The 11,820-nt window shown below is 36.6% G+C and overlaps 1 protein-coding gene across 2 annotated transcripts in view; it reads left to right on the top strand.

Annotated features, from left to right (window-relative positions):
- Positions 1-11,820, top strand: part of MOSPD2 (motile sperm domain containing 2) — a 41,766-nt gene that overhangs the window by 2,820 nt on the left and 27,126 nt on the right. The gene's annotated exons all lie outside the window — the stretch shown is intronic.

Genomic DNA, 11,820 nt, shown 5'->3' on the forward strand with positions numbered 1-11,820 from the left:
GAGGGGATTGAACAAGATGACCCCATAAGGTCCCTTTCAACTCTCTATAGTCCCTATGACCTGGGTCCCTGCAGATGATGGTTTAGACTTCCAGTGGGTCTCTTGTTCTCTTTTCATCTAGTATGTGCAGGTAAAAACATTAATCCACCAAAATTTCTTTTGCTTGTACAAAGAAAGGAAATTGATAAACCTCCATGTTCCTTAAGTGTGTATCTTTGAGTTATTTCCTGAGTTTAGGACTGAACAAGGAAAAGCCGAGGAAAAGAATATTTTTTAAAAGTGTTTTTGATTCTGCCTGCTAGAACTAGATCCATCCTTAAGTTAACTGTTTAGAAATTCCTATCCTCAGTAATTTGCTCTCCTCTTTTCCTTTGCCTTATTGCCATTTCCATTCCATTTGTGATGTTGTGGCCTGAGTAGAGCCTCTATATAAACAGAGGGGTAGATGGAAGTGTTTTGAGTATCAGTTATAAGAATTAATAATAGCAAACTGAAAAAATCACAAGGTACACACAGTCTTTGACTTAAAACTAGGATGTGTTCCAAAAGTTTGTAAGTCCTTTTGAAATGTTTTTAGTAGAAACAACAATTGGAATTTAGATTTGTCCACAGAAGCACAATTTATGATAATTAGGTAAATTCTACTAGAGTATTAATAGTCTTCTAGTGTTTAATTTTTTCCATAGGAAAAGATAGATGGCATGTGTTGTAAGATAAACCCGAATCAGGCCAGTCTAATGGTTCATGTTTGGTTTTGCAATGTTTTTATTACTAGTACATTACCTCTCCTTTTCTTTCTCTTTTCCTCCCTGCCTCTGTATGTAAGTCCTCCTTTATAATCTTAAGTATAGTCAAAACAAATCAACAGATTGGTTATGTCTAAAAATGTATTTCCTACTCTGATCACCTGGTATCCTTTTGTGTTTGGACTCCTGTTTCACTTGTTGCCTATGTTGTAATTATAAGTGCATGATTTTCTTTGATATAGAATGGAATGTGAAAACCAAGGAGACTGTTACTAGTTTGCTGTCTCCTTTTCATTATCAATTTCCAACTGGTCATTGGCTCGTTTAGAAAACTGTTATATTAGATGTGTTGACAGCATTATACTCATTCTGTCCTGACATGGGATGCCCATTTGATAGGTTTTATATTTTTTGTTTTCTCTCTACACTTAAGGTATCCTATCTATAATCAGTTTTGGTGTGATAAGATAATTTAGATTTAAGGAAGAGTTCAACTGAATGAATACATTTTCTTAACAAGTTTTTGGGGAAGGTTTTCACAGTTGTCACTTGTGATTATTTTTAGCTAAGTGCTAGAAATTCAACTGAGAATAGGAGAGGGAGAGAGAGAGTATGTGTGCGTGTGTGTGTAAGTAGGTGAGTGTAGATGAGGCAGTGCAATGTAATAGAAAGAGTTCTGAACTGAGAGTTGAGAAATGTAATGCTAGTGTAAGAATGGGCAGGTCACTTAATTTAACTCACAGGGTTATTATGAAGCTCAAATAAGAAGCTTCTGTAAAATATGTAGCTGATACATAGCACTTTAAAAGGTTTGCATGACAAAACTATTACTTTGAACTTGAACTGAAGAGACTTCAGAAGTAGTGCTACTTGTTTCATTCTTGTAGTTTCTTTCAGCATTCTCCATTTGCATTTTACATTAGATTACCTATTGACAATTTTTTGCTGTACATTTAGAGGAAATTAAAATGCATACACACAGCTCAGTGTAAAATTGTCTTGCTATATCCCTCCCACCTTGCAAAATAACACTAATCAAATTAGAAGTCACATTCAATTCATCTGATATTTATTAAGCCTCTTCTATTCACAAGAAGGCACTCTGCTAGACACCATGGTGAATGAAGAGATAAATGAGGCAATCTGCTTTATATACTGAAGCAGTTTGAAAATACAGTTTGTATCAATGCCACTATTTGATTTCATAGGTGAATTGATTTTGAAACTTTAAGTATTGTGGTTGGGAAAAGAAATTACAGAAGACATTATTATTATTCTTCTTGCCTAACCCTTACCTAAGTATTTATATTCCCATTTAATTTTCTACTTTTGTTTTCTTTTCCTTTTAAAGGTATACTAGTTTCTGCAGCATTTTTATTTTAGCCCTGCTTTAAGGAATGAAATCGTAATTGGACAGTTATAATAGATATAAGTCTGATATCTTGTAAGTGGTCTCCTTGACTCTTAATTTTTCTCCCCTCAATCAATTCATCACATTACTTCTAAAATGACCTTCATAATACATAGATTTGACTAGATCATCTCTTCTGTTTTACTCAGTAGTGTCATAGCCCCTATAAAATAAAACCTAAATAAATTAAATTGAAATCTATGTAATTAGTACTTCCCCTTCTTATGCAATTATTTAGTTATATTGAGAACTGACTGCAAACTATTCTCCATTAGAATTGCTGTATAGTATGTAGAAACAGGCAATAATAAATCTACAAAGAATTTACTTTTTAATGCAATTAGTTTAAAGGGGTGGAGATTTAATTTAGAAAACTGGATCACTGCTACACTTTCCTTGCCACCACTTAAAAACAAACAAACAAAAAACTTGCCATGGAATATACATTTATATGCAGACTGATTTGGGTAGCACATATTATTATGTTGTTAAAGCAACTAAAATTACTTGAACTCATGAAAAAAATTTTTTTTTCCCAGTTTATATGCCATATTATATAAAAAATATTTTGACCAAGGAGGTCAATGACAAAAACAGAAAGAGGCAATTAACATGGAAGTATTTATAGCAGTACTTTTTTTGTAGTTGAAAAGGACTGGAAACAAAGTAGTTACTGATCAATTGACTAAACAAGTTTGTGATCTATGAAAGTAATGGGTTATTGTTGCATTATAAGAAATGATGAATACAGAGTAGCATGAGAAGACTTACATAAACTGAAGAAAAGTGAAGTTAGCAGAACCAGAAAACAATATACTCATTGACTGTAACAAATCAAATAGAAACAACAAATAAAAATTGAATACCTTGAAATTGTTTTGACCAAACCTGGCATCTGAAAAGAAACCATACTGATGACAACCATTGCAACTTATTTTTATGCTATCTCACAGACATACTTTAATGTGTTCTTAGTGCGTTCTTATTGTTCTTAATTACTAAAACTAATAACCTCTTTTCAATTCTTATAAGAGATCACAGATTTAAAGTTGGAACAGATATTTAGCAATCACGTAGCCTAGAGATTCTTACCTAGGATTTGTGAGCTAGGCTATTAAAAAAAAGTTTTGATAATTTTATTTTTATTTATAACTGTATTTCAATATAATTGGTTTTCTTTGTAAATACTATGTATTTTATTTTTTATGTTTTATTCTGAGAAGAGTAGGTGTCCTCAGATTGCCAAAGTAGTTCTTAACTCATCTTATGCCTGGACTATTACAATAGATTACTGATTGATCTCCCTACTGCATGTTCTTTCCTATTCTAATCTGTCTTCCACTCAACAATAAAAATGATCTTCCCAAAGTCCTGGTCAGATCTTGTCATCTACTACCTTCCTTTTTGTTAAATTCTAGCAGCTCCTCAGTAAGTCTAAAATCAAATATAAAATCTTTTTTGTTTTTTGGCTTTTAAAACTCTTTGTAACTTGGTTCCCTTTATACTTTTCCAGTCTTCATACATCTTACTCCCCTCTACATACTTTATGTTCCAGTGACACTGACCCCCTTCCCTTGTGGTTCCTTTGCACAAGATACTGTTTCTCACCACTCTGCATTTTCACTGATTGTCCTCCATGATTGTAATCCTCTCCTTCATTCCACCTCTTGACTTTCCTGACTTCCTTCAAGTGTCATCTAGAATTTCATCATCTGAAAGAAGCCTTTCCTAAGTCTTCCTTAATGCTAGTACCTTCTCTGATTATCTCCAATTCATTCTGTATATATCTTGTTTCTGCATAGTTATTACTGTGATGACTCCCACATTAGATTGTGAGCTCCTTGAGGGCAGTTATTTTCACATTTCTTTGTATCTCCTAGGGCTTAACCCAGGGTCTGGCATATAATAGATGCTTACTGAATGCTTGATGAGTTACCTACATTTAAATGCTGGATGACTTGCTTACATTTTCCTTCCTAATAGTCTTGGTCCCTTTGAATTCCATTATTCTATTCTATCCTGTTTTTCCTCCTCTTCTGAATACTCTTCTTCCTTTTCTGGTAGTTCTCTCTCCTAAATTGGGATAGCTCTGAAGGCTCCATCTTTGATCCCTCTCATTTCCTTTTCTCTCCCTCCCCCCCCCCCCCCCCCCCCCGTCTCAATTTAAAACCATATAACTTGGTTCCTTCTTCCCTTTTCTAGTTTTATTACACATTGCTCCCCTCAACATCCTTTGCAGTCTAACTGACCTTCTTTGCACCTCACACAACACTTCATATCTTTATCCCTTTGCACTCTCTTCTCTGTGTTCCTGGAAGAGGAGAAGTAAGACCTTTCTGAGACCATTCATCTTTCATGTTCTGGTGCAAATGTCCTCTGAAGGACAGCAGTCAGGGATCAGATCAACTTCAGTAAGCATTAGTGCTACTTCTGTAAGCAAGACTTCTACCTCCTGCTGGATCTGCCTGATCACCAGACTTAGGTAAGAAGAGGAGCAAGACCTTGAGAACTTCCTTTGAGTATAATCACATGCCTTCCACCTCCTGCTGCCCGTGTCCCCTGAAGAAAGGCTGCTAGAAGCCAGGAGTTCTGCTTCCACTTGCACCAGCCCAAAGCAACTTCTTCCTCTTGCTTTCTTGATCTCTGGTGCAGGAGGAGCAACCTTACTTTTGACCTTAGGCCTTCCATCTCCTACTGCATCTGTCTCTTGAGGGAAAGGAAAGAGGAAAATATATGGTGTACATGACTTCTAAGAGAAATGGTACCTTCCATTCAATGATGAATATTTTCACACCTGGTCATAATGTACACATCCCAGTGATTCTGTACCAATTTAGGTCATCTAAATCCTTCATTCCTCATCCCCTACTATTTGATTCCTTATTTCCATCTTTCTCAACCCTCTTTCCCAAAAGTCCCAACCAAACACCACCCAACCCTTCCACTGTGCCTTTTGGAATGCTGGTTCCATAGGCAACAAACTTCCCTTCATTCTAAATCTTTTCTTCTTCCACTCATTCCATCTTCTAGCTATCACTGATACTTTGCTACCCCTGATGGCATAGCTTCCCTAGCCATGCTATTTGAGTACTGACTGCATCTTTGCTTATTCCCATCAGCTCACTGGTTGAGGTGGTGGAGTTGTAATATTCCATGCTCTGCATTACCACTTCTAGGTTCTCATTGCCTACCTCCATCATTCAGTAACCTCTCCTCCTTTGAGGACCATGCTATTCCTAGTTTATCACCCAGTCAGAATCGTGTTAGCTGTTGTGTACAGACCTCCAGGTCACTTTCTCTTTCCTTCCTCATTGAGTATGGTACTTGACTCACAATTTTTCTCTTTTTTTCAAACACTTGCTCTTATAATTGGGGACTTCAACATACATATTAACTCTTCAAATACTCTTAACCATCTCAGTTCCCATTACCATGCACCACCCTACCTCAGCCACACATAAAGATGGTTTTACCCTTGGTCTTACCATTGTCCTCTAATATGCCACCTGATGTCTTGGCATCCTACTTCTCCTGCCTTCCCTTACCAGATCCAACTCTTTGTCCACAATGACCTTCAATCCCTCTTTCCTCTAGTTTCCTCCCAAGCTATTTCTCTCCTGCACTTAGTCACTCTCTCCTCTTTTTATCATCTTGACTCCTTGATGAACTAATTTAACTCTATACCTTCCTCTTGAGTTCCTGGCCCCTTATATGATCAGCTGTGCCCTGTCAGACCTCAGGCTATCTACTATCCTTCACATATGCAGTTGAACATAGGTGGAGAAAATCACATAAACATTTATGTTTAGATTTATTTATAATTAGTGAACTGGATCTTCTTCAGATTTATGTTACACAACCTCAAATGGGCCATTGGTGTTGCGAGGCAGTTCTTCTATACCTCCCTTATCAACTCTCCTTAGCAGCTCTTCCAAACCTTTACATCCTTCCTCAGACCTTCCCTTCCCCCATCCCACCCTCTCAGCTGAGAACTTTGCCTCATATTTGGCTAAAAAGAAATTGAATGTTGAACTAAAAAAATTGAATTCACTGTGAGCTCCTTCTCCTCTCTTTCCTCATCTTCTTCAGTCTCTCCCTGTTTACTAGCTCATTCCTTTTTGCTTACAAACATGTCCATGTCTCTCCTGTCCTGAAAAATCCTTGGTTGATTCTTTTTATCTGCACTATTGTCCTATATTTCTTCTACTTTTTGTGGTTTAACTCCTTGAAACAGTGCAATAGATGCTTTACTTTCTCTCCTCTCTTCTTAACCCTCATAATCTGACTTTCAACCTGCTCTCTCTAGAGTTACTTGTGACTTCTTAGTTGCCGCATTCAGTGTTCTTTTCTCAATCTCATTCTCTTCTACCTCTTTAATATTTCTTCTCTTCCTTGTTACTCTTTTCCCTCTAGGTTTTCAGGACACAACTCTCTCCTGATTTTCCTGCTATCTACTTGACGATTCTTTCTCAGGCTTCTTTGCTGGACCCCAGTCTAGTTCACACCCTCTAACAATAGATATCCCAAAGGGTTCTGTCCTGGACCCTCTTCTCCAGCTATATTACTTCACTTTGTGATCCCATTAGCTCTAGCAGTTTCAATTGTATCTGTTCTGATGATTCTTAAATCTATTTGTCCAGCCTTAACCTCTCTTCTAAATTTTAGGCTTGAATCTCCAATTACCTATTAGACATCTTAAACTGGATTTCCTGTAAACATCTTTAATTACACATGTCCAAAACTAAACTCATTTCTCCCTCCAAACCCTCCCTTCTTCCTAGCTACTATGTAGGGAACTATCATCCTCAGCCATCTAGGCTCCCAACTGAAAGTTTCTTGATTTTTATATCTTCTCTTATTCCCTTTATCTATTCTGTTGCTAAATGCTGCCATTTTTGTCTTTATAACACCTCTTGCATATGCCCCCGGCTCTCCTCTGATGCTTTTGGGCCCTCATCATCTCAAACTTAAACAATTGCAGTAGCTTGCTTGTTGACTTGCCTACCACTAGACTTTTTCCACTACTGTCACTTGCCACTTGTCAAATTAATATTATCTGAGCACAGATCTGACCAGGTCATTCTCCTATTCAATAAACTCCATCCCTGTCATCTCTAGGATCAAATAAATAATTCTCTGATTGGTGTTCAAAGCCCGTTACAACTTGGCCCCGTCCAACCTTTTCAGTCTTCTTACACCTTATTCCTCAAAAGGTATTCTGCAACACTGTGACACTGGCCTCCTGGTTATTCTTGCACATGGCACTCCATCTCCAGACCTTAAATTTTCCCATGCCTAAAATACTTTCCCTCTTCATCTTAGCCTCCTACCTTTCCTGGCTTCTTTCAAGTCCATTAAAAATCCCAGCTTTACAAGAAACCTTTTCTGAAACACTTTGATGCCGGAGCCTTTTACTGACTATCTTCAAAATGTCTTATTTGTATATAATTGTTTTCATGTTGTCTCCTCTGTTAGACTGTGAACTTCATGAAAGCAAAAAATGTCTTTCACCTTTCTTTATATCCCCAGGTTCAAAACAATGCCTAACACAGTAAATGTTTAATAGGTGCTTTATTGATTGCCCAAACCATGAAGCAAAAAGCAATAGGGACTGTACTTGGAAAAAAGTAAAAAAACTTGTCTGAGGTCCACTATGGCAAAAGATTAAGAAGACCAAGAAAAGATATTGTCAGGTCTCCACAAACCTAGAACTTCATTAAATCAGAATGGGCCTTAGGGGTAATCTATTATAAACTCATTTTTACAGATGAGGAAATTAAGACCTAAAGAGGTTAAATAACAATAAAGTTGTATAGTTATTTGATGAAGGAATCAGGATCAGAACTCAGGTGTCTTCACTCTAATCTAAACTCTTCCAGCAACTCTTGTTGCTGAGGGAGAGACAGTTTTGATATTTGAAATGGAATTTTTGGTGTTGTTGTAGTGAACCTTGCATCATTAGAGGTGTCCAGAGGTGGAAAAGGGACAAGGAGTGGAAAAGTAAGAAATGGGAGGAAAAACTTGGCCTGCTCTATAGTTTTGCTTGGAGTTGACCTTACCTTACTCCTCCTTAGGAATATAAGACTTAGGAGGAGAGTTCCATCCTCTCAACTAACTTCCCCACAAGAGATTTTCTCCTCATACAGAGTGGAAAAGATAAAAAGTAAAAGAGGATAGAGAATTTCCTGTTCTTTTCTCTAGAGAACTAGTGAGAAATTGTGTCTAAGCACAGAGTTGCCACAGGTGGGAATAGGAAACTTAGCAGAGAACTTTTGGTGCTGGCTCCCCTCATCTTTCTCTCTTTTGCAGTGGTTGTAATCTTACTTCCCTCTCTTTACTGAGACTTCCATTTTTCAGGTCTTTGTGATGGTACCAAGGCAAAGGTTACTGGAGCTATCTATAGATGTGGTCATCCCTTAAGAGCTTTCATCAGCCATGCTATTGTCTGTTGCTGCTTGTTTACCTCACCTTCTTCTTGGTACTGTGAAGTTTATGATCTTACCCATCTCCAGTGATTGCATAGCTGCTCTTAAGGGTATGGAGTAGGGAGAATGAAGTCAGTATCAGGACTAGCCAGAGTATCAGAACAGGGAAGGGGCTTCTGGCAAGAATTCTGAGAGTTGTTGTGAATAGGCCTAGCTGCACCCTCCAGAACCTTAAAACAGCAAGAAATGTTCTAAGTTAAAAAAAAATTAAAATTGAAAAGAGAATTTCCATAAGAACTATTTCCCCATCACTGAGAGTAGAGACTCTGAGAAAATGAGCACAAATACAAATCAACACAATGAAAAGGATCTGGGGTTAAAGAATTTTAGGATGAAATTCTAAAAAAGAATAGTCAATATTTACATGTTGTTGTTATTTAATCCTGTCCAACTCTTTACCTCTCTATGGAGTTTTCTTGGCAAAGATACTGGAGTCCTTTGCTGTTTCCTTCACCTGTGTATTAAGGCAAAAAAAGATTAAGTGGCTAGAAGTTTTCATTTTGGGCTCTCTTCTAGGAGGGTGTTCGGTAATATCAAGGCAGTTTTCTTTGGTAATTTCTTGAAAAGATGATGACTTTCAGGTAGTCTAATAATTCTGAAATGATCTCTCCTGGATCTATTTTCCAGGTCATTTGTTTTTCCAAAAAGATATTTTACATATTCTCCAATTTTTTCATTCTTTTGATTTTGTGTTATTGTTTGTTGGTGTCTCATAGAGTCATTAGCTTCCACTTCCCCAACTCTGATTTTTAAGGAATTATTTTCTGAGCCATTGTACCTGCTTTTCCATTTAGCCAATTTTGGTTTTTGTAAGAGTTCTTCTCATCGCTGGATTTTTGTGTCTGTTTTATCATTTGGCATGTTGTTTTGTAAGGTGTTAATCGTCAGCATTTTTTTGTTGTTGTTGTTCCTCCCTTACCAAGATGTTGACTCATTTCTTTCCCCAGTTTTTCGTCTATCTTACTTGATTTTTACAAATCCTTTTTGAGCTCTTCTAGGAATTATTTTTACGGCCTGAGACCATTTCACATTTTTCTTTGAGGCTTTGAATGTAGCAGTTTTGACTTTGTTGTTTTCTTCTGAATTTGTGTTTTTATCTTCTCTGTCACCATAGCAACTTTCTGCGGTCAGGTCCTTTTTTGTTGTTTGTTCATTTTTCTAGGCTATTTCTTGACTCTTAACTTTGTGTTAAAGTTGGACTGTTCTATAGGGTGAAAGGGGCTTTCTCCCAAGCTTCAGGTTTTTTGTGTATCTGTTTTCAGAGCTAGTTCTCTGGATCTTTTAAGTTTTCAGTTTTTCCATACTGGTATGATCTAAGAGATGTATTTACTACTTTCCTGGCTTGTGCTCTGGTCTGTGAAAGATGAAGTCTTTTCCACCATGGAACTGTGAGCAGGGTCCCTTCTCCCTGTATATACAAGTTCTAATGTGCTAGTGCTTCTCCTCACCCTGGGACTGGGACCCAATACTGGGATTAGATCCATCTGTGGCAATGCAACAGAATCCTATATACCCAGTGCCAGCAAAGGGACTCCTGTAATCACTTTCTGAATAGTTGTCTAACCCCTCTGTGGGCTGAGAGTTCTGGAAGCTACTTTTGAAGATTTAGTGGCCTCCAAAGCCTGCTAATGTCTTGTGCTTTTTTCCCACTCCAGTACAATAGACTTTTCCTGCCAAACTTCAACGTTGCCTTCGGCCAAACAATTGTTTCACCCCTCCTTTTTTGGGTTCTGCTAGAATTTGTTTCACACATAATTTAAAGTTGTTGGGAGGGGAATTTGGGAGAGCTCAGGCAAGTCTTCCTTTCTCTACTATTTTGGCTCTGCCCCTAAGGATACTTCATATCTTTAGCTGTGTTTCTAGTACCAAATACTTACTCAGTAAAACAATAACCCTAACTTAGAGTCAAAATATCTTATATTTGTTTCCTATGATTAGAAGCCATAGAAATTAAGGATATATTTCTATCTGAAATTCTCTGAAGGAATTGTGTCTGTTAATATATCTCCCTTTATTTTATATAGCATCACTTTAATTTCCAGTTTTCATTCTTTTTTTCTCTTAACACTGTATGTTTACATTTGCATTTTAAATGGGTCTAGTTTAAGAAACACTTAGTTGTTAGTTATTGGCATAGTTGGAAAAAGAAAAACATTTTTGTTTAATGATTAATTGAAGTTTAGCTTAATTCTTAGGGCAAGCAAAGATCCCTTTTAACAGTACAAGTAGGGAATATGTTAATGAAACGTGTCATAGTTCGTTGGTGAATTCTCTTGTTAGATTTTGACTATATATATTTAAGAGTAATTATGATTTTGTAGAAATATACTTTCCTGATCATACATCTTCAGTTTAACAATTAGAGAATCAATATTCTTTGAAAGTGGTCTCTAGAAAAATATGAAGTTAAAGTTGTTTCTGACTTTGAAGTAAGCAAAATAAATCTAGAGGGTAAAATAAATTTGAAGGAAAGATTTGGTAATCTTAGCAGCCTTAGAAGGCCATGAAAAATATCATCAAATATTTTCTTTTAAATAAAGCTTTTGATTAGAAATTTTGTAAGCTAGAAGTAACATTTAAAAAATTAATACAATCAGGAAATATTTATAATAGTAATCCACTGTAGAGAGACAGTAATATAAACTTCAAATTACCTTTGTATCTTTTAGCAGAAAAAGCTGATTCAGTTTCTCTATGTTGAAGATTTTACAAGTTCATGGAGACAGGCTACATTAAACAAGGGAAAGAGCACTGGACTTGAAAGCAGGGTTGGATTAAAATCCCACATCAATTTTGTAATCATTGGCAAGTCACTTAAACCTTTCTGGATTTCAGTTTTCTTCATCTGTAAAATCAAGTTATACTGGTTTCTCTTCCTCCGGGGTAATTGTGAATAAATCACTTTGTAAACTTTAAAGTGTTATATAAATGATAGTTATTATTAGATATGCCTCTTAACCTAATCCTTTCTAGACTAAGACTTTTACTTTGCCTTGAGCCAACCAATATTATTTGTAAGATGTAGTGAAAACAGGAAGGTGTCACTGCCAAAGGCCTCAGCCTGGTACTCAGCCTTTGGAGTGACACAATAACTTACTGAAACACCTTGATGATCTTCAGTGACCTTAACTAAGCTAGGTAAAAGCCCTTTAAAGTGGCTTCTGGCTTGTGAAGAGTT

Source organism: Notamacropus eugenii, chromosome 5, assembly GCF_028372415.1.
Source record: "Notamacropus eugenii isolate mMacEug1 chromosome 5, mMacEug1.pri_v2, whole genome shotgun sequence".
Lineage (NCBI taxonomy): Eukaryota > Metazoa > Chordata > Mammalia > Diprotodontia > Macropodidae > Notamacropus > Notamacropus eugenii.